This window comes from Phodopus roborovskii, unplaced genomic scaffold, assembly GCF_943737965.1.
Source record: "Phodopus roborovskii unplaced genomic scaffold, PHOROB, whole genome shotgun sequence".
NCBI lineage: Eukaryota > Metazoa > Chordata > Mammalia > Rodentia > Cricetidae > Phodopus > Phodopus roborovskii.
In genome coordinates this window covers 78,479-104,560 of record NW_026126149.1, presented here as the reverse complement: position 1 = coordinate 104,560, position 26,082 = coordinate 78,479, and the positions used below count along the sequence as shown (strand labels likewise).

Below are 26,082 nucleotides of genomic sequence, written 5' to 3'. Positions count from 1 at the left end.
AAGGCCAACACATCCTTACAGCTAGGAATATCTACACATGCCGAAAAATTGCGTTTTTAAAAACCAAGAGGAAATGCAAACTAGATAATATGAGGCAGAAATGGTTTTCTGGCATTCCTGTCCTTATTATTTTTTCAAGGCACGAAGGGAGGGTACACGGTTCTCCTGGACAAAGACGTCGCTCTAGCGCCCCAAGAGGAAATCGGTTCTGTATATTCTGTTCCATTGAATCTCCGTTAAAATGAGGCCTAAGGATACGAAAAACTGGAAATGTAGAGAATTGTGGAAGCTGTAATTTGGAGCTCCTTGCGTTCTCCAAAGAGCCAGGTGCCAAGGATCCGGACATCGATTCTCTTCTAGAGTATCACCACCTGGAGAAGGGAGGACTTAGCGTGGACCCTCACGGACTAGCAGATAAGAACAACAAGGACGACAAAAGTACCACAGGGAAACTCTCAAAGTAAATAAACCGAAACAGAACCATTTTAATTTCCTGCAGTCCCGGTCTCTTGCTTCTTTGGACTATTCCATTTACTATCTGAGCTGTGTTTTCCCTCGGGGTCCGCGATCCTTTTGCTTCCCAGAACGACGACACTTTTGCGGTTAATCGTCGTGCCTTACGGCTACACTTTCCTACCTTACGGCTCCCGGGCATCCTGGGATATCCCCGGGACAGAAGGCGGCTTCCTCGATTTCGGACACATACCATCCGCTTGCAAGCAGAGCTTGCTAGATAGAGGTCTGTATGTCTGTGGGGGTCATTCTCACATCGAAAAGCCAACTGCTCTGTGTTTTAAATTTCCTTTTTTCCATTTCTTTGACTTTTTTTTTTCATTTTACATTCCCACCACACTTCTCCCGCTCCTGCGGCCCCCTCCCACCCCCTCTCCGCCTCCGGTTCCCTTTCACCGCCGCCCCCTAGTCCACTCCTTCTCATGGCCAAGGGCTCATGAGGTTGGGGCATGACCCGGTCACTCCCTTGCCTTAAGACTGAGCATGGCATCCCTCCCACCCTAAGGAATGCGCGCCAACAAGCTAGGTCATGTGCCACTTTGTATCGTGGTCCTGCTGCCAGGGGCCCCTCTGATCTTCCAAACCTCACAACTGTCCCCCACACATGGAGGACAAAGTTCGGTCCCATGGACTGTACACAGTTGTAGGTCTAGAGATCGTGAGTTTCCACGAGCTTGGTTCAGACGTCTCCATTGTGCTCCTCACCTCCCTTGCTCAAAGTGGGTATTGGATTGCTCAAAGTGGGTATTGGAAGTAACGCAAAGGATAACCGCACTAAGGACCACAGAAACTAGAGCCACCCTGGGAAGAGAAATTAGGTGAGATCTACGGGGCAAACCAGGCGAGAGGGTGGTGAGGAGGAGGCGAGGGGGATGAGAACCAGAGGAATGAGGTGGCCTGGGCGGGGAGGGACGCTGTGGAAGAGCAGTGAAAGAGATGTCTTCACAGAGAGAGCCACTATGGGCTTAGGGAGAAACCTGGTGCCGGGGTAACTGCCAAGAGTCCACACGGAGGAGGCCAGCTGAGACGCCTAGCAACAGTAGAGAGGATGCCTGCCCTGGCCAACTCCTGTAATCAGATTGGAGAACACCCCAGATAACATCATAGTGCCCTTATTCAGTAATTGATGGAGCCAGATGCAAAGGTCCACAGCCAAGAACCAGGCCAAGCCCTGGGAATCCAGATGTTTTCTATTTCTTATAGCCACATGCTGGTCAGGTTTGCTTGCTTGCTTTGACATCTCTGAAGACAGTATGGATTGTGGTTATTTAGCTTGTCTTAAGTATCTTTGTTCTCATTAGGAACTCTCAAAGTGGAAGGAAAATGATGCAGATAAGCAGACAGACCAGATATGGACAGGCCTAGAATGCATTATTATAAAGGGGAGGGCCCACAAACTGTTGGATGGATGAAGGGTGAGTACATTTACAGGAGCTAGGGGGAAGGGATGGTCCATATGTCAGTGGGTAGCTATCAGGAAGTTAAAGCTTTCATGGGTGTGTGGTTTAACTTGGAGCAGTGTGAGTTGTGTTTGATGTCCGGGCAAGTTGGCTCTGCAAAATGATCAGGCTTGGGCCACCCAATATTTTAGGGCTAGTAGCTAATTGTCCTTGTTGTTTATTAGAAACAAGCTTTTATTACATGTCAATCTCAGTTGCCTCTCCCTCCCACCCCCCACAAACTCCCTCTCCCATCCCCTTTCTGCTCCTCAGGGAGTTTGAGGCCATGCTTGGGGCATCCTCAAAGTCTGTCAGATCATTTGGAGCAGTGCCTAGGCCCTCCCCCATGTGTCTACGCGGAGGGAGTATCCTTCTATGTGGAATGGGCTCCCAAAGTCCATTCATATACTAAGGATGAATAGTGATGGACTGCCAGAGGCCCCATAGACTGCCCAGTCCTCCTAATTGACACCCACATTCAGGCGGTCTGGGTCGGTCCTATACTGCTTGCCCAGGTTGCTCACGTCAGCAGTTTCTGTGGGTTCCTCCAGTTTGGTCTTGACCCTTTTGCTTATCAACACTCCCCCTCTGCAACTGGATGCCAGGAATTCAGCTCAATGTTTAGCTGTGAGTATCTGTCTGCTTCCATCAGCTACTGGATGAAGGCTCTAGGATGAAATATAAGGTACTCATCAATCTCATTATCAGGGAAAGGCATTCAAGGTAGCCTCTCCATTATTGCTTAGATTGTTCATTGTGGTTATCCTTGTAGATCTCTGGTCATTCCCATAGTGCCAAAATTTCTCTTAAAACCTATAATGGCTACCTCTGTCGTGGTATCATTTTTCTAGCTCTCCTCTATTCTTCCCCCAACTCAATCTCCCTGCTCCTTCAGGTCCTCCTTTGTCCTCCTCTTCTCCCTTTCTCTTTCTACTAACTTCCTCTCCCCTTCTCCCCTGCTCCCAATTTGCTCAAGAGATCTTGTCCCTTTTCCCCTCCTCCAGGTTACCATGTATGTCTCTCTTAGGGTCCTCCTTTAATCCTAGCTTCTCTGGCAGTGTGGATTAGAGGCTGGTGATCCTTTGCTCTATGTCTAAAATCCATATATGAGTGAGTACATTCCATGTTTGTCTTTTGTGACTGCGTGGCCTCACTCGGGAAGGTTTCTACTAGTTCCATCCATTTGCCTGCTAATTTCAAGATTCCATTGTTTTTTCTTCTGCTGAGTAGTTCCCCATTGTGTAAATGTGCCACTTTTTTTTTTTTTTTCCATTTTTCAGTTGAGGGGCATCTAAGGTTGCTTACAGTTTCTGGCGATTACAAATAATGCTGCTATGAACATAGATGAACAGATGTCCTTGTATGAATGTGCGTCACTGGGTATATGCCTAAGAGTGGTGTTGCTGGATCTTGTGTTAAAGTGATTCCCCACTTTCCTGAGGAACCGCCATACTGATTTCCAAAGTGGCTGTGTGAGTTTGCACTCCCATCATCAATGGAGGAGTGTTCCCCTTTCTCCACATCCTCTCCGGCATAAACTGTCAGTGGTGTTTGTATTTTGACCATTCAACTGGAATATTACATTTCAGAGTTGGTTTGATTTTCATTTCTTTGATGGCTAAAGAGGTTGAGTACTTTCTTAAGTGTCTTTCAGCCATTTTAGATTCCTCTATTGAGAATAATCTATTTAGTTCACTACCCCACTTTTTAATTGGATTATTTGGTGTTTTTATAACTACCTTCTTGAGTTCTTATATATTTCGGAGATCAGCCCTCTGTCAGATGTGGAGTTGGTGAAGATCTTTTCCCATTCCATGGGCTGCTGTTTTGTCTTGTTGACTGTGTCCTTTGCCTTACAGAAGCTTCTCAGTTTCGGGAGGTCCCATTTATTAATTGTTAATCTTAGTGTCTGTGCTACTGCTGTTATTTTCAGAAAGCAGTCATTTGTACCAGTTCCTTCAAGGGTACCTCCCACTTTCTCTTCAAAGAGGTTCAGTGTGGCTGGATTTATGCTGAGGTCTTTGATACATTGACTTAAGTTTGTGCATGATGATAGATATGGATCTCTCTGCAGTATCCAGTTTTACCAACACCATTTGTTAAAGATGCTTTCTTTTTTCCATTGTATAATTTTAATTTCTTTGTCAAAAGTCAGGTGTTCCAAGGTGTATGGGATACTATCAGGGTTTTCAATTTGATTCCATTGGCCTGTCTATTTTTTTGTGACAATACCAAGCAGATTTCTTGACTATAGCTCTATATTAGAGGTTGAAGTCAGGGATGGAGATGCCTCCTGAAGTTCCTTTATTTTACAGGATTGTTTTGGCTATCCTGGGCCTTTTGTTTTTCCGTATAAATTCGAGTATTGTTCTTTTGAGTTCAGAGAGGAATTGTGCTGGGATTTTCATGGGGCTTGAATTGAAACTGTAGATTGCTTTTGGCAAAATGCCAATTTTACTACCTTGATCCTACCTAACCAAGTGCATGGGAGACCTTTCCATTTTCTGGTATCTTCTTTAATTTCTTTCTTTAAAGACTCAAATTTCTTGCTACACAGGCCTTTCACTTGTTTGGTTAGTGTTACACCAACATATTTTGTTGTTTGTGGCTATTGTAAAGGGTGATGTTTCTCTGATTTTTTTTCTCTGCCTCTTTATTGTCTGTATATAGTAGGGCTACTGATTTTTTTTTTAGTTAATCTTGTATCCTGCCACTTTGCTGAAGGTGTTTTTCAGCTGTATGAGTTCCATGGTAGTGTTTTTCCCGTCAGTTGGGTAAACAATCATGTCATCTACAAATAGCAAAAGGTTGACTTGTTCCTTTCTAATTTGTTTCCGCTTTATCTACTTTTTTGTTTTTGTTTTTTTTGTTTTTTGTTTTTTGTTTTTTTTGTTTTTTGTGTTTGTTTGTTTTTAGCTAGAACTTCAAGTACAATATTGAAGAGATATGGAGAGAGAGGACAGCTTTGTCTTGTTCCTGATTTTAAAGGAATCGCCTTAAGCTTCTCTCCGTTCAATTTGATGTTGGCTGTTGGTTTACCATAGATTGCTTTTATTATGTTTAGGTATGTTCCTGTTATCCCTGATTTCTCCAAGATTCTGTCTAAGGCTTTTTCAGCATCTAGTGAAATGATCGTGTTGTTTTTCTTTTTCAGTTTGTTTATATGGTGGGTCACATTGATAGATTTTCATTTGTCAAACCATCTTTGCATCCCTGGGATGAAGCCTACTTGATCATGGTGTATGATTTCTCTGATGTGTTCTTGGATTCGATTTGCCAGAATTTTATTGAGTATTTTTGCATCAATGTTCATGAGGAATATTGATCTATAGTTCTATTTCTTAGTTGTGTCTTTGTGTGCCTTGGGTACCAAAATAATTGTAGCCTCGTAAAAAGAGTTTGGAAATGACCCTTCTGCTTCTATCGCGTAGAACAATTGAGGAGTATTAGTATTAGCTCTTCTCTGTATTTCTGGTACAGTTCTGCACTGGAACCATCTAGCCCTGGGCTTTTTTTGGTTTGAAGATTTTTGATGACTACTTCTATTTCATTAGGGGTTATACGTCTGTTTAAATTACTTATGTGTTCTTGATTTAATTTTGGTATGTGATATCTATCCAGATAATTGTCCATTTCCATTGAATTTTCAAATTTTGTGGAGTATAGGTTTTCCAAGTATGACCTAATGATTCTCTGGATTTCTTCAGTGTCTGTTGTTATGTCCCCCTTTTCATTTTTTGTTAATTCACATGATCGGTCTCAGCCTTTTGGTGACTTTGAATAAAGGTCTGTCTCTCTTGTTTTCAACAAGAACCAACTCTTTCTTACATTGATTCATTGTGTTGTTATCCTAGTTTCTACTTTATAGATTTCAACCCTCAATCTGATTATTTCCCGGTGTCCACTCCTCCTGGGTGAGCTTGCTTGTTTTCCTTGTAGGGCTTTCAGTTGTGCTGTTAATTCTCTAATGTGACTATTCTCCAGTTTCTTCATGTGGACACTTAGTGCTATGAACTTTGCTCTTAGTTCTGCTTTCAGAGTGTCCCATCAGTTTGGGTAAGCTGTGTCTTTGTTCTTATTGAATTCTAGGACGTCTTTAATTTCTTTATTTCTTCCCTGAAACAGGAATGGTGTAACGGAGCATTGTTCAGTTCCCATGTAGTGTTTCTGCAATTTATGGTGTTATTGAATTCTAACTTGAAAGCATGGTGGTTTGATCAGATAAAGGGGGTATTCCTGTGTGTGTGTGTGTGTGTGTGTGTGTGTGTGTGTTGACGTTTACTATGTTGTGGAGTATGCAGTCCATTTTAGAGAATGTTCCATTGGGGCACTGAGAAGAAGGTGTATTCTTTTATGTTTGGATGGAATGTTTTATAGATATCTATTAAACCCATTTGGGTCCTGTTAGTTCTTTTGTTTCTTTGTTAAGTTTCTGTCTGGTGGTCTTCTCTCATGGTGAGAGTGGGCTGTGGAAGTCTCCCACTATAATTGTATACAGTTTTATGTGAGATTTGTGTTTTAGTAATGTTTCTTTTATAAATATGGGTGCCTTTATGCTGGTGGCATAGATGTTTAGAATTGAGACTTCATCCTGATGCATTTTTCTGTGATGAATATGAAATGACCTTCTTAATATCTTTTGATTGATTTCATTTGAAGTCTAATTAGTTAGATATTAGGATAGATATACCAGTTTGTTTCTTGGCTCCATTTGATTGGAAAATCTTTTCCCCACCCTTTACTCTGAGGTAACATTTGTCTGTAAGGAGTACGGTTTTTCCTCCCGCCACTGGTCTGGTCCCACCGCCGCGCCAGCCACAAATAATGCACAGAGACTCTGTATTAGATATAATTCTGTTGGCCCAGTACTAGTTTCTTATCGGCTAGCTCTGTCTTAATTATTAACCCATTTCTATGTATTTCCACGTGGTCTTACCAGAGAGAGGTTCGTGGCGGTTCTGCCTCCTCCAGACTCTCCATCTTGACTCCCTTTCTACTTCCTCTCTCCTCCTTGTCTCCTAGTCCCTCCTATCTTCCTTTCCTATTGGCCAACAGTGCTTTATTCATTAACCAGTATGAGAAACATATATACATAATGACATCTCCCATCATTTTTCATTAAAGTTCAGGTGTGTTTCTTGTATGCAACAGAAGAATGGATTCTGTCTTCATTAGCCTGTGTCTTTTTATAGGGGAGTTAAGACCATTATTATTGAGGGAAATTAAGGACCATTGATGTTAATTCTTGTTTGTTTTGAATTTGTTCTTGTTGGTGGTGGTATTGTGTAGATTTACCCCTTTTTTTTCTTTTGGCTGTTGGTAAAGTGGGATTATCTATGGCCTGTGTTTTTGTGAGTGTAGTTAACTGTATGAGGTTGGAGATTTCCATCAAGAATTTCTATAGGGATGGATTAGTTGATAGGTATTGTTTAAATCTGGTTTTGTCATAGAATATCTTGTTATCTCCATCTATAGTCATTGAAAGCTTTGCTGGTTACAGTAGTGTGGTCTGGCATACTTGGTCTCTTAGTTTTGATCGAATATCTATCCAGTGGGTGCAAGCAGGTCCAATACTCCAATGGGTCTCAGGATGGGTGCAGACACATCTGAAAGCTTCCCTCTCCTGGTGGGTTGAGGCAGGGCTTGCACTGAGATGTCACAAACTGGATGGCTTGATCCTCCTGGGGCGAATCAACTTGCTTCTCCCCTGAGCCGGGGCAGGACTAGCACAGCGATGTCAACAGACTCTACATTGCTTGGGCCACTGGGGCTAGGGAACCTGCCCACAGTCACCATGCCAGGAGATCCAAATGAGGGCAAGCAGAAGTCAGGCCTGACACAGGGGCCCATGCTCACCCCTTCCCTGAGTAGGCGGCAGGGCTACCAAGATGTCAGCAGATTCTGGATTGCTTCACCATCTGGGGGTGAATTGAGGATAGTTTATAATACAATTTTGATTTCCCTTTTATATTTCATTTATTTTTTTTGGTGGGTGGTCAGAGTGTCTGTTGTCTTACATTCTGAGTTCTGATGGTAACTTAAGGGAATTGATTCTCTCCTTCGACTAACTATGCCTTGGGAGTTGAACTCATGTTAATTATTTAGCTTGTTTTAAGTTTAGTTTGCATTAGGAGCTATCAAAGTGTTAATCACTATTATTTGCTGACCCATCTCAACGTGCCTACAATGTGTAGGTACGTACCTGTCAAAAATTCTTATCATATATTTTCTTACGGAAGGGAAATAGAATAGATACTTAATGGTTGTAGGTATGTGGAATGGGAGGATCCAATGAGGAGAGGAAGGGAGATAGGAATGAGGGAGGAAATACAGGAGAGACAGCTAAAATTAAGCGCCATTTGAGGAGTTGTTGGGAAGCTTAATGCAATAGAAGCTTCCATATGTATGTATGTATGTATGTATGTATGTATGTATGTATGTGTATGTATATATACATATATACACACACATATATGTATACATACATACATATATACATATCTATGTGTGTGTGTGTGTGTAATCTAAATGAAGCTGTCAACTAATTGGAGCAACATATCCCCAACTGGATATCTCTTGTCACAAAAAAGCTTCAAGTATTGGGGTTACATCTAAATGAGTTGTTGGCCAAAGGGTTGCCATGGGAACCCCAAAGAACCCAGGCAGTTGCTAAGACAAAAGGTTGCCATTCTCAAACTGACAGCAAGGCCCCATTGCTGAAGACAACATTTACCCAACTCATTGAACATGGAGAAGTTGAGTTGGTGCCTACATAGAGCCTCGATTCATATGTTATATCATCTTTTGTACAGGAAGGTACTCTGCATGATAGCAAAAGAGAAATTTAAGTACCAACCCAGCCACAAACCCTTTGATCTACAGTGGTGTACTGCCTGCAAAATATGCTAGCGCAATGCTGGCACAAAGCTTATGGAGGGCGTCAACCAATATCTCATTTAACTTAAGGTCCACTCCACAAGATGGAACTCCTAACAGATAGTGCTTGGACGATCAAGAACCTGAAACTGGATAGCCCAGGAACCTGGTGTAAGACCAAATACAACTGGTCATTTAAAAAAAAAAAAAGCTAGTGATAAAATGGTATCATGATATACTCATACACCGTGGTAATTTGAATGAAAATAGCACTCATGGCGGCCCAGGAACCGCAAGGAGGGAGGAAGCTCAGCTCTGCTGCTGCCTTTGCACAGATCCTGGCCACGTCCACAGGGAGGGATAAGAGGTGACCTTCTGGAGTGGGGCAGAGTGCGCCTGGACCAGGCACTGCTCAGGTGCCGAGGAGATCGGGAAGCCCTTCACGGGTGCCCTGGATTGGAGCAACTCTCAAAAGGCTCTGTGCAGCTACTTTCCCCAGTATGGTGAGGTCGTGGATTGTGTCATCATGAAAGATAAAACCACCAACCAGTCCCAAAGTTTTGGGTTTGTCGGATTTAAAGACCTCAATTGTGTAGGGACAGTGCTGGCCGGCAGACCACACACCCTGGATGGCCGGAATATTGACCTGAAGCCATGCATACCTGGGGGATGCAGCCAGAGAGAACTCAGCCCAAGGAAGGCTGGAAAAGACCCAGGAGCGACAGCAGCAAATCCAACAAGATCTTGGTGAGGGGCATTCCCCACAACTACAGCAAGACAGAGCTCAGGGAGTACTTCAAGAAGTTCGGAGTGGTCACCGAGGTGGTCATGATATATGACACAGAGAAGAAGCGGCCTCGAGGTTTTGGATTTATTACTTTCGAGGGCGAACAATCAGTGGACCAGGCTGTTAACATGCATTGTCAAGACGTCATGGGCAAAAAAAAGTGGAGGTTAAACGGGCTGAACCTCGGGAGAGCAAAAACCAAGCAGCAGGACAGCCAGGAGGCAGCCAGTTGGGCAGGCCCTTGGCAACCCAGTGCAGCCAATGGCTGGGCAGCCCAGCCCCCACCCACATGGCAGCAAGGAATGTGGATGCCAGCAGGACAGGCCATTGGTGGCTATGGCCCAGCCCCTGCGGGTGGAGGAGCCCCGCCTCCACCCCCTCGCTTTAAATCCTTCATTGAATCCACACCACTGGAAGGCTTCCCCCTCCTCCCCCCCTCGGCCACAGGGCTTCCCACGGGGCTTTGGTGCCTCACCTGCCTCCACCTCCCCATCAATTCGCCCCTCCAGGGATTCTTCCTCCACCTGCCACCCCTTGGGCTGCCCCACTGGCCTTCCTGCCACCTCTATCGCAGGCTGGCCCCTACATGAGCAAACCCCCCAACTGCACAGCCGGACCTCCCCTATGGTCAGTATGGTTCCGGGCAGGACTTGAGCGGCTTCGGCCAGGGCTTCTCCGACCCTAGCCAGTAGCCTCCTTCCTCCTACCCGGGCCCCTCAGTGCCCTGCTGGTGGCAGTGGCTACAGTTCCAGGCAGAACCACATAGTGCAGGGTTTCCGTCACTAGGGGCGCTAGCCAGGGGGATGGCGCCAGGGCAGGATTCTGGACTGGTGAACTTGTGACAATCACGTACTCGGGACTACTCGACCTGGGGGAGGGGGCCAGCGGAGGCCACTTCTGGACTGAGGTTATGAATATTTCTTTTCTCTGACCCATCAGCACAATAAAAACATGTCACTGACTGGTTCAACAAAAAAAAAAAAAGGAAAGAAAGAAAAGAAGAAAATAGCCCTCATGTGCTCATTGGCTGATTGCCAGGGAGTGGTCCTATTTGAAAAGACTAGGAGGTCTGGCCCTGAGTAACTGGGAATGGGCTTTGAGGTTTCTAAAGCCCATGCCAAGCTCTGAGTCTTGCTGTCTCTCTCTGCTTGTGGACCAGGACTTAGCTCTCAGCTACATCTTCAGGACCATGTGAGCCGCCATGCTCCCTGACATGATAATGGACTAACGCCTCTGACACTGTAAGCAAGGCCCCCCTCCAAAGGCTTGCTTTTATAAGTTACCTTGGCCATGTTGCATCTTCCCTGCTGTTCGGCTGAAGGGTAATAACTAAGACACAAAAGGAATCCCATGACTCGACATCATGCAAAGAGTGAGAGACCTTGGAACACTCTGCCCTAACTGAGAGGCTTCCATCAAAGCCCTCCCCGCAGAGCTCTGAGAACGCGGAAGAGGAGGCAAAAAGAATGCCAGAGCCAGAGGTACCCAGACAACAAGACCCTCTAAGTCACGTGCTCAGAAACTGGGACAGGTGCTTTGGCAGCGGTGTTTGCAACTGATTAGACATAGCCCTGTGGAGGTCAAATGACTCTGGAGGTTTAGGAAGCACCTGTCATTCCCACTGTGAACTCTGTCTCTTATTTTGGTACCCAGATGTGTGCTCTTGGCCGTTCTTGTAGCTATGTGTTTGCGGGCGGCCGACTCTAACCCTCTGAATTGCAGAGAATGAAAAATAAAATGGGTACAGGCAATAACGCGCTCATTTTTATTTTATTTATTTTTATTATCTATTTTTGTCCAGAAGCAGATGTTTAATTTAAAAACCACAAACATACAGGAGCACTCTTATCAGCAAATACACTGAACAAAAAAAAAAAACCTTTCTTTCTTTCTTTTTGCTTTCTTTCTTTTTCTTTGCCTCAAAGCACTAGTTTTTACAAATAGGAACAAATAGATTCAGAATCACCCCTGGAAACTTTACAGAAACATTAAGTAGAGGACTAACATGAAGTACAGGACTCGCTGAAAAAGGCTGCAATATGCCAGGTGGTGGTGACACATGCCTTTCAACCCAGCACTCGGGAGGCCAAGGCAGGTGGATCTCTGAGGCCAGCCTGGTGTCCTGAGTTGTAGGACAGCCTCCAAAGCTACAACAGAGAAACCCTGTTTCAGGAAAATAAAAAAAACAAACAGGTCTGCAACAGGGTACCTTTTGTTATGTGCAGGTGTGTGGTAGTTTTCAAAGTTCTGGGTACTGAAGCCAGGACCTTGCCTATGCTAACAAAGTTTTATACCACCAAGCCCAGGCCTGAAGTTCGGCCTTTAAGGATAGATTCTGGTTCAACTCCAGACTTCCCTCAGGCTCATGACTCTCTTGCCTTGGCTTCTTGAGTGTTTGGAATGTAGGTGTGCACAACCAATCTTGGCCAAGTTTGTCTGTCTACTGAGACATTTCACTGTGTAGTTTGGCTGACCTAAACTACCTGGTAGACAACCAGGATTGCCTCAAACCCAGACAAAACTACCTATCTATGTCCTACAGTGTGTGCAACCATACCCTGCCTAAGTATTCTTGAAAACATCTTGGTTAACACTGATAGTTCCTTCAGGCTGAGGAACCTGGGTTTTGTTTTTTTTTTTTTTGTTTTGTTTTTTGTTTTTTTTTTTTTTTTGTTTTGTTTTGTTTTGTTTTTTGTCTTTGTTTATGTTAGAAGCTTTCCTGGGAGTAAAGAACTTGGCTCCTGGCGTCCTGATTTCTCGAACATTTTTGTTGGTTTGTTTGTCTGTTTGTTTGTTTGTTTCTTCCCTGGGGTCATAGGCTCTAAAGTTCCCAGGGTCTCTGTAGTTCCTTTTCTTGCCCTGATATTTATTCAGATCTGGCCTCTTTTTTGGAGGTTTTTTTTTTTTTTTTCCCCTGTGACATTTTCTTGCATCTTTGTTTTCTTTATTTGGTATTTCTCCTGTTGGTACCAGTTGTGGAATTGTTTCTTCACACTCGTCTGTCCCTTCAGGTTGTGCTTTTACTTTGCCAGTCTTTTTCTTCTGGGGTCCTGGGGCCTTCACTGGAGTACTGTTGGGTGGCACATGCTAAGTCACCTTGAGTTAGAAGGGACACATCCGTCTTGGACATTTTCCTTAACATTCTGCTTTCCTTCTTCAACTTTTCTTTCTCAGGCTTCATTTTTTTTTCTTTATTCCATTCTCCTCATGCTACGTTTGAAGGATAAGGTGTTTTCATCCTGACACCTGACAAATAAGGAAAAGATGGGAAGGGAAATGGACGTGTCAGTTTTCAGGAATGGAAGCTTCACGCTTTGCCATTTCTCAGGTACTTTCTCTGAAAGCACTTCTGAGACAGCCAGGATGTTTCCAACAATATGCTGAGTCTCCATTCAAGTATGACCTATACTCACAGTACCGCAAGAACCCTGCTTGGAGGTGTTAAGACGGTCCCTGTGATACATTGGTCAATCTCTTTGGACCGATTCTTGGCCAGAAGGTTCACAGTTACTGGAAATCTCTTCTTCTGATAGAAATGCCTTTCTATGTCTGTGGGGAAAGGCCTTCCAATTCTTAATCAGTAATGATTATGATATCACAGCTACCCAGGTGGTGGAGCTTATATAGGCCTTATATTCTGTTTTGAAAGTTTTAAGAGGGATAATCCGAGAGACATTAACACCATGCTATTCCAAATTCTTTTTATAGAAACGCTCTGTTTGTTCAGGTGATTGACATTTGACTTGTGACGAATCTGATAGGCTACTGTGAGGCAAAGACACTCGACATGCAGTTCTGTCCCTGGAATTTACCATACTACCGCCATTAAAAATAAATTCCCAATCAAAAGTAACTTTTTTTTTTCTTGACTTGGAGTGTACAAACAGAACATCTATCAGCTTTTTATTCTGCTCTTGGTCCAGATATTCCAGAGTGGCCAGGACTGCTTGCATCCAGGTCTCAGTGTTGGCTCAGTGAAGGCCAACACATCCTTACAGCTAGGAATATCTACACATGCCGAAAAATTGCGTTTTTAAAAACCAAGAGGAAATGCAAACTAGATAATATGAGGCAGAAATGGTTTTCTGGCATTCCTGTCCTTATTATTTTTTCAAGGCACGAAGGGAGGGTACACGGTTCTCCTGGACAAAGACGTCGCTCTAGCGCCCCCAAGAGGAAATCGGTTCTGTATATTCTGTTCCATTGAATCTCCGTTAAAATGAGGCCTAAGGATACGAAAAACTGGAAATGTAGAGAATTGTGGAAGCTGTAATTTGGAGCTCCTTGCGTTCTCCAAAGAGCCAGGTGCCAAGGATCCGGACATCGATTCTCTTCTAGAGTATCACCACCTGGAGAAGGGAGGACTTAGCGTGGACCCTCACGGACTAGCAGATAAGAACAACAAGGACGACAAAAGTACCACAGGGAAACTCTCAAAGTAAATAAACCGAAACAGAACCATTTTAATTTCCTGCAGTCCCGGTCTCTTGCTTCTTTGGACTATTCCATTTACTATCTGAGCTGTGTTTTCCCTCGGGGTCCGCGATCCTTTTGCTTCCCAGAACGACGACACTTTTGCGGTTAATCGTCGTGCCTTACGGCTACACTTTCCTACCTTACGGCTCCCGGGCATCCTGGGATATCCCCGGGACAGAAGGCGGCTTCCTCGATTTCGGACACATACCATCTGCTTGCAAGCAGAGCTTGCTAGATAGAGGTCTGTATGTCTGTGGGGGTCATTCTCACATCGAAAAGCCAACTGCTCTGTGTTTTAAATTTCCTTTTTTCCATTTCTTTGACTTTTTTTTTTTTCATTTTACATTCCCACCACACTTCTCCCGCTCCTGCGGCCCCTCCCACCCCCTCTCCGCCTCCGGTTCCCTTTCACCGCCGCCCCCTAGTCCACTCCTTCTCATGGCCAAGGGCTCATGAGGTTGGGGCATGACCCGGTCACTCCCTTGCCTTAAGACTGAGCATGGCATCCCTCCCACCCTAAGGAATGCGCGCCAACAAGCTAGGTCATGTGCCGCTTTGTATCGTGGTCCTGCTGCCAGGGGCCCCTCTGATCTTCCAAACCTCACAACTGTCCCCCACACATGGAGGACAAAGTTCGGTCCCCTGGACTGTACACAGTTGTAGGTCTAGAGATCGTGAGTTTCCACGAGCTTGGTTCAGACGTCTCCATTGTGCTCCTCACCTCCCTTGCTCAAAGTGGGTATTGGAAGTAACGCAAAGGATAACCGCACTAAGGACCAGAGAAACTAGGGCCACCCTGGGAAGAGAAATTAGGTGAGATCTACGGGGCAAACCGGGCGAGAGGGTGGTGAGGAGGAGGCGAGGGGGATGAGAACCGGAGGAATGAGGCGGCCTGGGCGGGGAGGGATGCGGTGGAAGAGCAGTGAAAGAGATGTCTTCACAGAGAGAGCCACTATGGGCTTAGGGAGAAACCTGGTGCCGGGGTAACTGCCAAGAGTCCACAAGGAGGAGGCCAGCTGAGACGCCTAGCAACAGTAGAGAGGATGCCTGCCCTGGCCAACTCCTGTAATCAGATTGGAGAACACCCCAGATAACATCATAGTGCCCTTATTCAGTAATTGATGGAGCCAGATGCAGAGGTCCACAGCCAAGAACCAGGCCAAGCCCGGGTTTGCTTGCTTGCTTTGACATCTCTGAAGACAGTATGGATTGTGGTTATTTAGCTTGTCTTAAGTATCTTTGTTCTCATTAGGAACTCTCAAAGTGGAAGGAAAATGATGCAGATAAGCAGACAGACCAGATATGGACAGGCCTAGAATGCATTATTATAAAGGGGAGGGCCCACAAACTGTTGGATGGATGAAGGGTGAGTACATTTACAAGAGCTAGGGGGAAGGGATAGTCCACATGTCAGTGGGTAGCTGTCAGGAAGTTAAAGCTTTCATGGGTGTGTGGTTTAACTTGGAGCAGTGTGAATTGTGTTTGATGTCCGGGCAAGTTGGCTCTGCAAAATGATCAGGCTTGGGCCACCCAATATTTTAGGGCTAGTAGCTAACTGTCCTTGTTGTTCTACATAATAGGTTTTTGGTTTTTTCTTTTTAATTAGAAACAAGCTTTTATTACATGTCAATCCCAGTTGTCTCTCCCTCCCCTCCCCCCTGTCCCCTACCAACTCCTCTCCCAAACCCCTTTCTGCTCCCCAGGGAGTTTGAGGCCATGCTTGGGGCATCTTCAAAGTCTGTCATATCATTTGGAGTAGGGCCCAGGCCCTTCCCTGTGTGTCTAGGCTGAGGTGCCGCAGACCTTTCAGTGGGCAACGGGTCTGCAGGGAGAACAAGACTTGGATGAACAGGTCAGGACTGGCTTCCCCTTGACAGACACAAACACACTCGAGGAGATTTGCAACTGCTGCGATTTTTACTTCAGAGCATCGGGTTTTTATGCAGAAAGTTCAAGGAACAGATCTTTGGCCACCATTTAAAATTGACAGACATACTATAGAAATGTCAGCAATTATTTTTGAGCATGAGATTGTAAATACATCTCATGTTTATTTTGGCTTGCTTGTGGTCAGCTTACCAGGGATTTGATTTGCTGAGTTTAGAGAATAATCTGGTCAGTAAACTTTTAACAGCATTGATGAGAACTCTTGTGCTGTTTTATTGATTTATGGGCCCTAAAATCTTAGTAGTAAATCCTCACAACAGCTTTGCTGCAGGCGGGATAATTAGGCAGGGTCATCTTGTGGGCAAATTCCTTTAGCTTTAGGTATGTTAATTTATTAGGCTTTGGGCTGACACCTGAAGTCTCCACTGGTGCCCTGGGATTTGTAGCTGAGGGGTGGTCTGTATCTCTTTCTGTCCCTGAAACTATATCTAAGTGTTTTCTGGGCTTCTCTGAATTAACAGTGGAGCTACAGGCCAAAGCACCTATGACCAAAAGCATTAAAGCTATCATAACACAACAAACACCAAGCACCCGTTCCAGACTGTCAGTCGGGCAATCGCCTGCAGGGTCCTGAACCATTTTTCCCCAGGAGGCATAACCACGTGTGGTGTGAACCTCTGGACAGGTAGCCATTGAGACTTCTCCCAGCCATTGCTACACTTGTCTTCACTGGGGCTGGTGTGGCACTGAGGGATTATCCTTCTATGTGAGATGGGCTCCCAAGGTCCATTCGTATATAAGAAACTAGTAACTGGCCAACAGAGTTATATCAAATACAGAGTCTCTGTGTGTTAATTGGGGCTGGCACCAAGGTGGGTCCAGGCCAGCAGGAAAAACATACTCATAACACATATACTAAGGATAAATACTGATGGACTGCCAGAGGCCCCATAGACTGCCCAGTCCTCCGAACTGATACCCACATTAGGAAGTCTTAGCCCCCTACATTTATTTATGGAGGTAGGAGTTGGTTCTCTCCTTCCACCATGTGGGTCCTGGGGCTTGATCTCAGGTTGTCATGGATGGTGCCCAGTGACTTTACCCACTGAACCATCTTGCCGTTCCCACTAATAGAGTTGTGTAGTGAGAACTGATTATTATATCAAACTGGGCTAGTTAGATCTTGCGAGTGTTTTCTGAAATTTAGATTTTGCGTTTCTTATACATTGCCGAAAATTTCTCAGAAACCTTAACAGAAAAATGTCAGTTATGACAAGCATTGTGTTAAAAAGTCCAACTTAAGGCCAGGTGGCACACGCCTTTAATCTCAGCACTCAAGAAGCAGAGGCTGATGGACCTATATGAGTTCGAGACCAGCCTGGGCTACTACCAGGACAGTTAGGAGTACACAGAGAAACCCTGTCTTGAAAAAAAAAAAGTGGTGTCACACATCATTAATCCCAGCACTTGGGAGGCAGAGGCATGCAGATCTCTGTGAGATCAAGGCCAGCCTGGTCAACTGAGCTAGTTCCTGGACAGCCTCCAAAGCTACAGAGAAAACTCTACCTTGAAAAAAGGAGAAAAAAAAAAGGTCCAATTTAAATACAAATTTCTGGTGGTGCTTCATTGTCAACAGAGAATTGTGTTAAGGTCATAGGATTAAGGGCAAATATGCAATGTTATCACTGTTTCATACAAAATTTATTGATTTCTGATTCTTCTTCGAATCCCCCGTGACAGTGCCCCTTACCAGCAGGAAGTAGTTTGGAAAGAACAACGCCCAAATTCCCAAATATTGTCTATAAATGTTTGTTTTCATTTAAATGGACTTTGTTATATGAAATAATTAAAAAATTTAAAAAAAAGAAAAAAGAAAAAAACAAACAAAATTTATTGGTTGTTCTTTCCTCTTGATCAGCACGTGGCTAGTTTGCAGAATAGTCTAGGTATCAAAGAGAAACAATATCAATGTCCTAAGCAAAAGCTATAAGAAACTCAGAGATGTTGTGCTAATAGAAGAAAATATTTGTGCTCCAATGTTAAATCCTGCAAACATAAGTTAAAATTGTGTGATTTCCCCAATACATGGGCCACTCAAAGTAGGCTATTGTATACTTTTCAGCATTCCAAGTTACTTTGGAAGTCAGCTTCCTCGCAGGCATACAAGGCCTAATGTCAAGGTCAGATACAGAATAGGATGCCCAAGGAACTAGAAGAGTGGACTCGAAGCAAGTGGCTGGTATGCCTCAGTGTTCTCCAGGCCCTGAGGTGTCAGCATTTTCCTTTCTAGGCCTGCGTTCAGAAGACAAGGTGGTACCCCGAGGGAGCCCTGCAGAGAATGCTGCAGATGGAAGGGCCTCCCTAAGGCTAGTGCGTTCTTTCAAAGAGTAAGGCACCTGACGCAGGTGAGTGCCTTAAAGCTCGTTTGGTTTGGTTTTTCCTCTTCCTGTGGTCCCAGAGTTCCAATGCTGACCCTTGTCCAGGGTATCTGCCCTTACTACCAAACAGAAACAAAAGCTAAACTTCAAGAATAGAAGCAAAAAAGGCAAGGTAGCCAGTTACTGGAGTCAAAGGGTGGGAACACTGAGCCTGCGCATAAAATCCCTTGGCTTTTCTAAGGCAACACTGCCAGTATGCAGAGATAGTTTCATGAATTCCTCGTGCCTAGTCTTTATTGCAGCTTGGTGTGCCATGGCCAGTTGATATCCCTGGGAGACCTGCTCTTTTCTGAAGGGAAACAGAAAGGGAGGGGTAGAAAGGAGGGAGTGGGAGGGGAAACTGTGCTCTGGATATCATGTGTGAGGCAATAATGACAATAGCAACTGAGGTCAGGATGTAACGTGTGAGACGATAACAACTGCGCTCAGGACGCAATACGTGAAATAAGAATTTATTGTGTTGATAATGATTTCCTCAGCCAAGAGTTTTTCTTCCTGCCGTCCCTAGGAGCTTAGGGGAAGGCAGGGTCTGGATGTGATTAGTGTAGGCCCAGAACCAGGCGCAGCCTCAGCACCCTTTCCTCTGCTGACAACATGGAGTTCAGTACCATCGCCGTGTTTTTATGGTAAAGCTAGTGACCCCGGGGCCAGGCCACGTGCACAGCTCTCCTGAATTCAGGAACAGGAAACAGAAATGGTAGTGGTGACACTAAACTTCCCAGAGAATTTAGCTACCAGCAGGTGTCAAAGGAAGGGAGAGCTTAAAGGGGGCTGGAGGAGCTGGAGAGCCATTAAGAATCAGAGGACCTGCCCTGCTCCGTCGTCTGCCACAGCTTCCTGGGCTTACTGAGTCATTCACCAGACCAGAAAGACAGACTACGGACTCCAGGAACCTGTACCTGCAATCCTAGACAAGATGTCCAGCAAGGGCTCTGTGGTTCTGGCCTACAGTGGCGGCCTGGATAGCTCCTGCATCCTTGTGTGGCTGAAGGAACAAGGCTATGATGTCATCGCTTACCTGGCCAACAATGGCCAGAAGGAAGACTTTGAGGAAGCCAGGAAGAAGGCACTGAAGCTTGGAGCCAAAAAGGTGTTCATTGAAGATGTGAGCAAGGAATTTGTGGAGGAATTCATCTGGCCAGCTATCCAGTCCAGTGTGCTCTATGAAGACCGTTATCTCCTGGGTACCTCTCTGACCAGGCCCTGCATAGCTCCAAAACAGGTGGAAATTGCTCAGCGTGAGGGAGCCAAGTATGTGTCTCATGGCACCATGAGAAAGGGCAATGACCAGGTCCGCTTTGAGCTCACCTGCTGGCACCCCAGATTAAGGTCATCGCCCCCTGGAGGATGCCTGAGTTTTACAACCGTTTCAAGGGCCGAAATGATTTGATGGAGTATGCAAAGCAACATGGAATCCCCATCCCCATTACACCCAAGAGCCACTGTTGTATGGATGAGAACCTTATGCACATCAGCTACGAGGCTGGAATCCTGGAAAACCCCAAGAACCAAGCCCCTCCAGGTCTCTACACAAAGGCCCAGGATCCTGCCAAAGCACCCAACAGCCCAGATGTTCTTGAGATAGAATTCAAGAAAGGGGTCCCTGTGAAGGTGACCAACATCAGAGATGGCACTACCCATCGCACTTCCTTGGAGCTCTTCCTGTACTTGAACGAAGTTGCGGGCAAGCACAGAGTGGGTCGCATTGACATCGTGGAGAACCGCTTCATTGGAATGAAGTCCCGGGGTATCTACGAGACCCCAGCAGGGACCATCCTTTACCACGCTCATTTAGACATGGAGGCCTTCACCATGGATCGGGAAGTGCGCAAAATCAAGCAGGGCCTGGGCCTCAAATTCACAGAGCTTGTGTACACGGGTTTCTGGCACAGCCCCGAGTGGGAATTTGTCCGCCACTGCATTGACAAGTCCCAGGAGCGGGTGGAAGGAAGGGTGTACATCCTTGGCCGGGAGTCTCCACTCTGACTGTACAATGAAGAGCTGGTGAGCATGACTGCGCAGGGTGATTATGAGCCCATTGATGCTACTGGCTTCATCAATATCAACTCTCTCAGGCTGAAGGAATACCATCGTCTTCAGAGCAAGGTCACCGCCAAATAGACCCTGACAAAGAGGAGCGGCCTCCCCTCTCTGCAGCTCTCCCAGGCTTCAGCGTTAATTGTTGTGATGAATTTGTAATTGTGGCTTGTTCTCCTACCACCTGACTGGGGCTGCTGCATGACCCCCCCCTCCAGGCTTTGTTCCCTAGTCCCCTGTAGCCTACAAAAGTGGTCATCCAGGAGAAGGGGAGGGTGGGGGCAGCTGCGGAGAACATAAAATGACAATTAAAAGAAGTTACATTAGTCTTTAAAAAAAAAAAAAAAAAAAAGAATCAGAGGACCTGAAGCTGAGTTCAGTTCTCAGCACCCGTATACAGAAACTCACAACTGCCTGCCACCCCAGCTCCAGAGGATCCAATGCCCTCTTCTGGCTTCTCTGGGCACCTGCACATAGCCACATATATATACACAATATCAAAACACCCCCCCCCGACACATACTTATACCCTAAATAAAACCAAAGCAATAGATTGAATATTTAAAATTTCTTACGGAAAGGTGAGGAACAAGTTCTGTGCCCTCTCTTCTTGTCTGCTCTAGATCTGCATTTCAACGAACTGCTTCATGTGATGGTTGCTAATTCTAACACATTACTACAGCCCCATGCAGCATTGCACTCAGAAGACATGGGCGGATTAAAGCTCTTAGCCTAGCGGCAATCAAAGGAAATCCCTCTATTCCTTGTTCCAGGGGACTGGAATGGAAACCCAGAGTGCCCGCACTAATGTTTAGCAGCGTTTCTCTGGACTTGTTCACTGTGGGAAGACCACGGGTCCCCCCCATACAATTTCCTGTGCCACTGTGAACCTGCAATGGCTCATCTACTCTACATACCTCACTCTCTGGGTCTGAAACAGGAAAGCACAACTGTCTGTGTCCCTCATAGGGCCTTAGAAGTCAAGAAAGCCCAGGTAAGAAGCGCCAGTCGAATCATGGGAAAGAAGCATAATGGTACCAGGAGTTTTGAAGTTCATTCCTCGTGATGGCGATAGTGGTCCAGAAATTTGTGCATTGTGAGAGCTTGTCTCCAGCCTTTCACTTGGGAGGTGGGGGTGGGGTAGTGCCACCCACAGACAAAGACACCAGGCTCCAATAACTGAGTTCCACAGTATTTCATTTTTAGTCCCTATACCTATATGGAACCAAGGTCCCTTCTTTCCATAAGTGAAATTTATAGGGGACTTTGCATTCTAGTGATTCTCTACTCTTCTGGCTTATCCATTTGTTTTCCAAAGTTCAGCTTTGTTCATAGGACATATTTGGTAGAGAATGACAAAGGAAGCAGACACTTAAAGCCTGGAGAGCGTCATGGAATCCAAAGACTCCTTTCTTTTTCTTACTTCACATCTTATTATGTCTTTTAATTTTTTTTAAAAAAAACTTACTTATGTAATATATATATATATATATATATATACACACAGTGTTCTGCCTGCATGTATATGTCTACAGGCCAGAACAGGGCATCAGATTTCATTACAAGATGGTTGTGAGCCACCATGTGGGAATTGAACTCAGAACCTCTGGAAGAGCAGCCAGGGCTCTAACCACTGAGCCATCTCTCTAGCCCCCTAAATTATTTTAGACTTTTAAATTGTATTTATTAGGGTTGTATGAAGGTGATGTGGGTTACGTTCGTGCACACAGCATGGCATTTGTGTGGAGGTCAGAGAACCGTTTTCCAGTTCTCTCCTTTCACCCTTGTGTGGGCGTGGTTCTCAAACTCAGATTCAGGCTTGCATGGCAAGTGCTTTAACTGACAGACCATCTTGCCTGGCCCACTGTAAACCTTCCAGTTGGTACAGTGTTAACAACTTTGCTGTTTATTATCCTCTCCCCAATAACAGCCCCCTTCAGCTCTCAGGCCAGCTCAAGAGTTGGGATTATAAACATCTACTATCAAGCTAGACTGACTTTGTTTCCCTCGCTTGCCTCCAACTCCCAGTTCAGCCATCCAAGTGCTGGGATTCGAGGCCTGTGCCTCCATCTCAATCGAGCTCATGTGGTCTCTGACCTGGCAACTCCTGCATAATTCCACTGCTCTCCTAGATCAGTATTAAACTGGAGAAAAGAGCGACACAGCTGTCAGTATTTCTGTCAAAGTTTGTCCCAGCTTTTTTTCATTTGCTCATCATTTAACCTGAGAACATACTCAAATGGCATGAAACATTCTTCATTAACCCTGCAATAGCATAGGCTCTGGGTATGTACTTGTGTGTGGTTTATCTTTTTAGTATGGGACTTAACACATTTTCAATAGCACATTAAAGAATCGTGTTCGTCTAGGATTCAGAAACTGTCTCTGTCTTAAGAGGTTCTGTGGCTGTGATGAAATGCCATGACCCAAAGCAAGATGGGGGAAAGAGGGCTTATTTTATTGGGCTTACACTTCTACATCATCCTCCATTTGGAGAAGAAGTCAGGGCAGAAAGCTGGAGTCAGGAGCTGATGCAGAGGCCATGAAGGGATGCTGCATACTGGCTTTCTCTTGTGCAGTCTGCTGTTTTATAGAAACCAGGACCACCAGCCAGGGGTAGCACCACACGCAGTGGGCTAGGCTCGTGCCTACCAACCAATAATTGAGAAAATGCCCTACAGGCTTGCCTATGACCTGGGGCATTTTCTTAATTTCTGTTCCCTCCTCTCAGATTAGCTTGTGTCAAGTTGACATAAAACTACCCAGGACAGTCACTTTACTAATCATGAAGGAAAGCAGCACCAAAACAAACTTTGCAAAGCAACTCATAGTGGAGACTGAATATGCTTGCTGATCTTGAACAAGATGCAAGTTACGTTCCCAGCACCCATATCAGGTGGCTCACAGACCCCTGTAACTCCAGTTCACGGGGAGCCAGTGCATACTTCTATCTTCTGAATACACACACATGCACGCGCGCACGCGCACACGCACACACAGAGAGAGAGGGGAGGGGGGACAGAGAGAGGGAGACAGAGAGGGAGGAGTTGTTTTTAAAAAGGAAACATCGCTTTTTTGACTATTCTGCAGGTGTCTTTTTGTTATGGAAAAGTTGGGTACCACCTTAAGGTTCTTAGTCTCATTAATTATTTAGCCAATGACTCAGGACATTTGACTTGAGCAATTTTATCGGTTTAAAAGAAAATCCCTGGAATGGTCAAGGTGTAAATCTCTCAGCTGCCCAGAGAAGGAAGATGAAAATGAGAGCAAGCCATGCTACGCTGTTCAGAAGAAACCATGTGGTGGACACACACCCATGCACAAGGGAAGGTGAGAAAACAGAAAAGTGAAAGTTAGTGTTTTTCTGAATCACGCAGGCAGACCTTGGCCGGAGCTGAATGGCACAAGTGTGGTTCCCAAAGCTACTATACCATAGGCGGGCTTTCTAGGAAGGAAAAGCACGCTGCCTGAATAAAGGGGTAAGCATTCCTCCCTTCACCGTGGTTTTTGGTGACTCTGCCTTCCTAAGTGCTGCTCTCCATCAGATAACAGAGTGGCCCAGCTAGGCCAATGCTCACACACCGAGTAATATAACATCGTTCATTCTGAAGAAGGAATTTGGGGCCCAAATTGGGAAATTGATAGAACCCACTGATTCATCACGAAAATCTAAGGATCCGGGCCATAGGTGTTTGTGTAGGAGGAGACAACATAAAGCATTTCTGCCTGGGAAACCAAAGGCGTTCCTGGAACTGTCCCTTTCACTGCCCCTGTCCCTAAATGACCTAGCCAATGCCTATCTCCTGTCTCACCATTCTCTTTGTATGAGATAACTCTAATCGGCAGATAACGAATTTTGACATCGTTTGGGGGGCTTTAGGTGTGGTGGTCGGGTAGCTTTTCAAAGGACCTATCCAAGATCATAAAAAAAAAAATGCATCAATGAATGCATTTATGTGGTAGCCAAGTATAGGGAGCTGGGAGATACAAGTTAAAGGAAAAAGAGGATTTGGGGGATGGGGGCATAGAAATGGCTTAGTGCTTAAAAGCACTGGCTGCTCTTGCACGGAGTTTGATTCCCAGTACCCACATGGTAGTTCACAACTGTCTGTAACTCCAGTTCACAACTGTCTGTAACTCCAGTCTCAGGGAATCTGACACACTCTTCTGGTATGTGCAGGGGGGGGGGACATGCACACACATAAAAATGCAGATAAGTTTAAAAAGGGTGTCAGAAAGGGGAAATTGCAGATCTCCAAGGAGGGGAGAGAGTCTCTTCCACCAGGAGCAGGCATAATTTCTGTAACAGCTCAGCATTACAAGCTCCAGGCAAAACACCAAAAGCTAGAACACAAAAGCTTGTGTAAGAATTAAAACTGTTCACATCAGTGTCTGTTAGAATCACTCCATAAGCACTGAGGTTCTCCCCTACTCCCATTCTCCTGGCTTGACCAGTGAGGGATGAACCCAGGGTATGCTCCTTCGAACTTTGAGAGCTGTTAGAATAGCTAAAACCTTAGTGTGGGGTCCCCCTCAGCAGGCTTCTAGCACAGAAAAGATCTTTAACTAGCATACGATTTTTAGGTAAGAACAGTGGCCTGTCTTTCTCAACTGCCGGCTCCCATGTAGGTGCTACAATGTTGACATTGTCCTAAGATTCAAGGCCTATCTCATTTTATTAATCCTTTAAAGCTTTGTGTGGCATATAGAGCAATGCTCCCAAACTGTCCTAAGTTATTTATGGGTTCAGCAAAAATAAATCACAGACCTAGTGTTAGCAACATTTTCTTCAAAAGAGGATACAAAATAAATTTAAGAAAAAAAATGCAAGCACATTTCATCATTATTATTATTAGTAGTAGTAATATATAAAAGTCCATCTTTATTAAGTGATAGGCAACACTCAGAGCAAATCAAGATACATATGTTACTGGAAGGAAAAATGACCAGCAATCAATTTGTTAGCTTATTCTAATCTTTGATGTGTATATACTAGTCGGTTATCTTTAGCCTTTATCATGCATATTTTTGGTATAAAATAAACTTTGATTATGTTTAACAACAACAAAAAAAAAAAAAAAAAAAAAAAAAAAGATTCAAGGCCTATATCTACACACCATTTTCCTTATCAAGAAAAAAGACGTTAGTCGGAAATGGTTTTCTAAAATGTATCTCACATAACCTTAATGTCTGGTGGGTATGATCCATGTATAACTTACACATTATACGTATGTGCATATCATTTTATTTTTTGGTTACACTGCACTGGTGGTTTACAGTGCAGGTGGCCTGGAATCACTGGTGTTCTTTTCACTGTCGAAGCCAGCTGAGTGTCTGGCCCTCCGGTCATGGGACTCTTCGCTTCTTGTTCCTCATTCTTTCTTTGTTGTGCCATCTGCTGCACATGAGTCTCAGGCACTGCTGACAGCACTTTCGAAGCATTGAGGGCATTTTCTTTCATAGCAGCTCTTCTGTTCCTAAGTGGACAAATGCTAATGTGCCCTGCTTCGAGTCCACCCTCAAATTCACTCAGGCTGCTATCTCTCCTCCATGTGGCTAGAGACTAACTCTCAGATTGAGCACCCATACCTTTTATACCTCCCAAGTCCTTGGATTAAAGGTGGGAGCT

At 44.9% G+C, this 26,082-nt stretch overlaps 3 pseudogenes; 2 read left to right on the top strand and 1 right to left on the bottom strand.

The window, feature by feature from the left end:
* Positions 1-100: 100 nt before the first annotated feature.
* LOC127218521 (DAZ-associated protein 1-like) lies at positions 101-10,401 on the top strand (annotated as a pseudogene).
* A 1,908-nt stretch (positions 10,402-12,309) lies between these two features.
* On the bottom strand, positions 12,310-14,558 carry LOC127218528 (ribosomal L1 domain-containing protein 1-like; annotated as a pseudogene).
* A 4,670-nt stretch (positions 14,559-19,228) lies between these two features.
* On the top strand, positions 19,229-20,779 carry LOC127218527 (argininosuccinate synthase-like; annotated as a pseudogene).
* Positions 20,780-26,082: the final 5,303 nt, after the last annotated feature.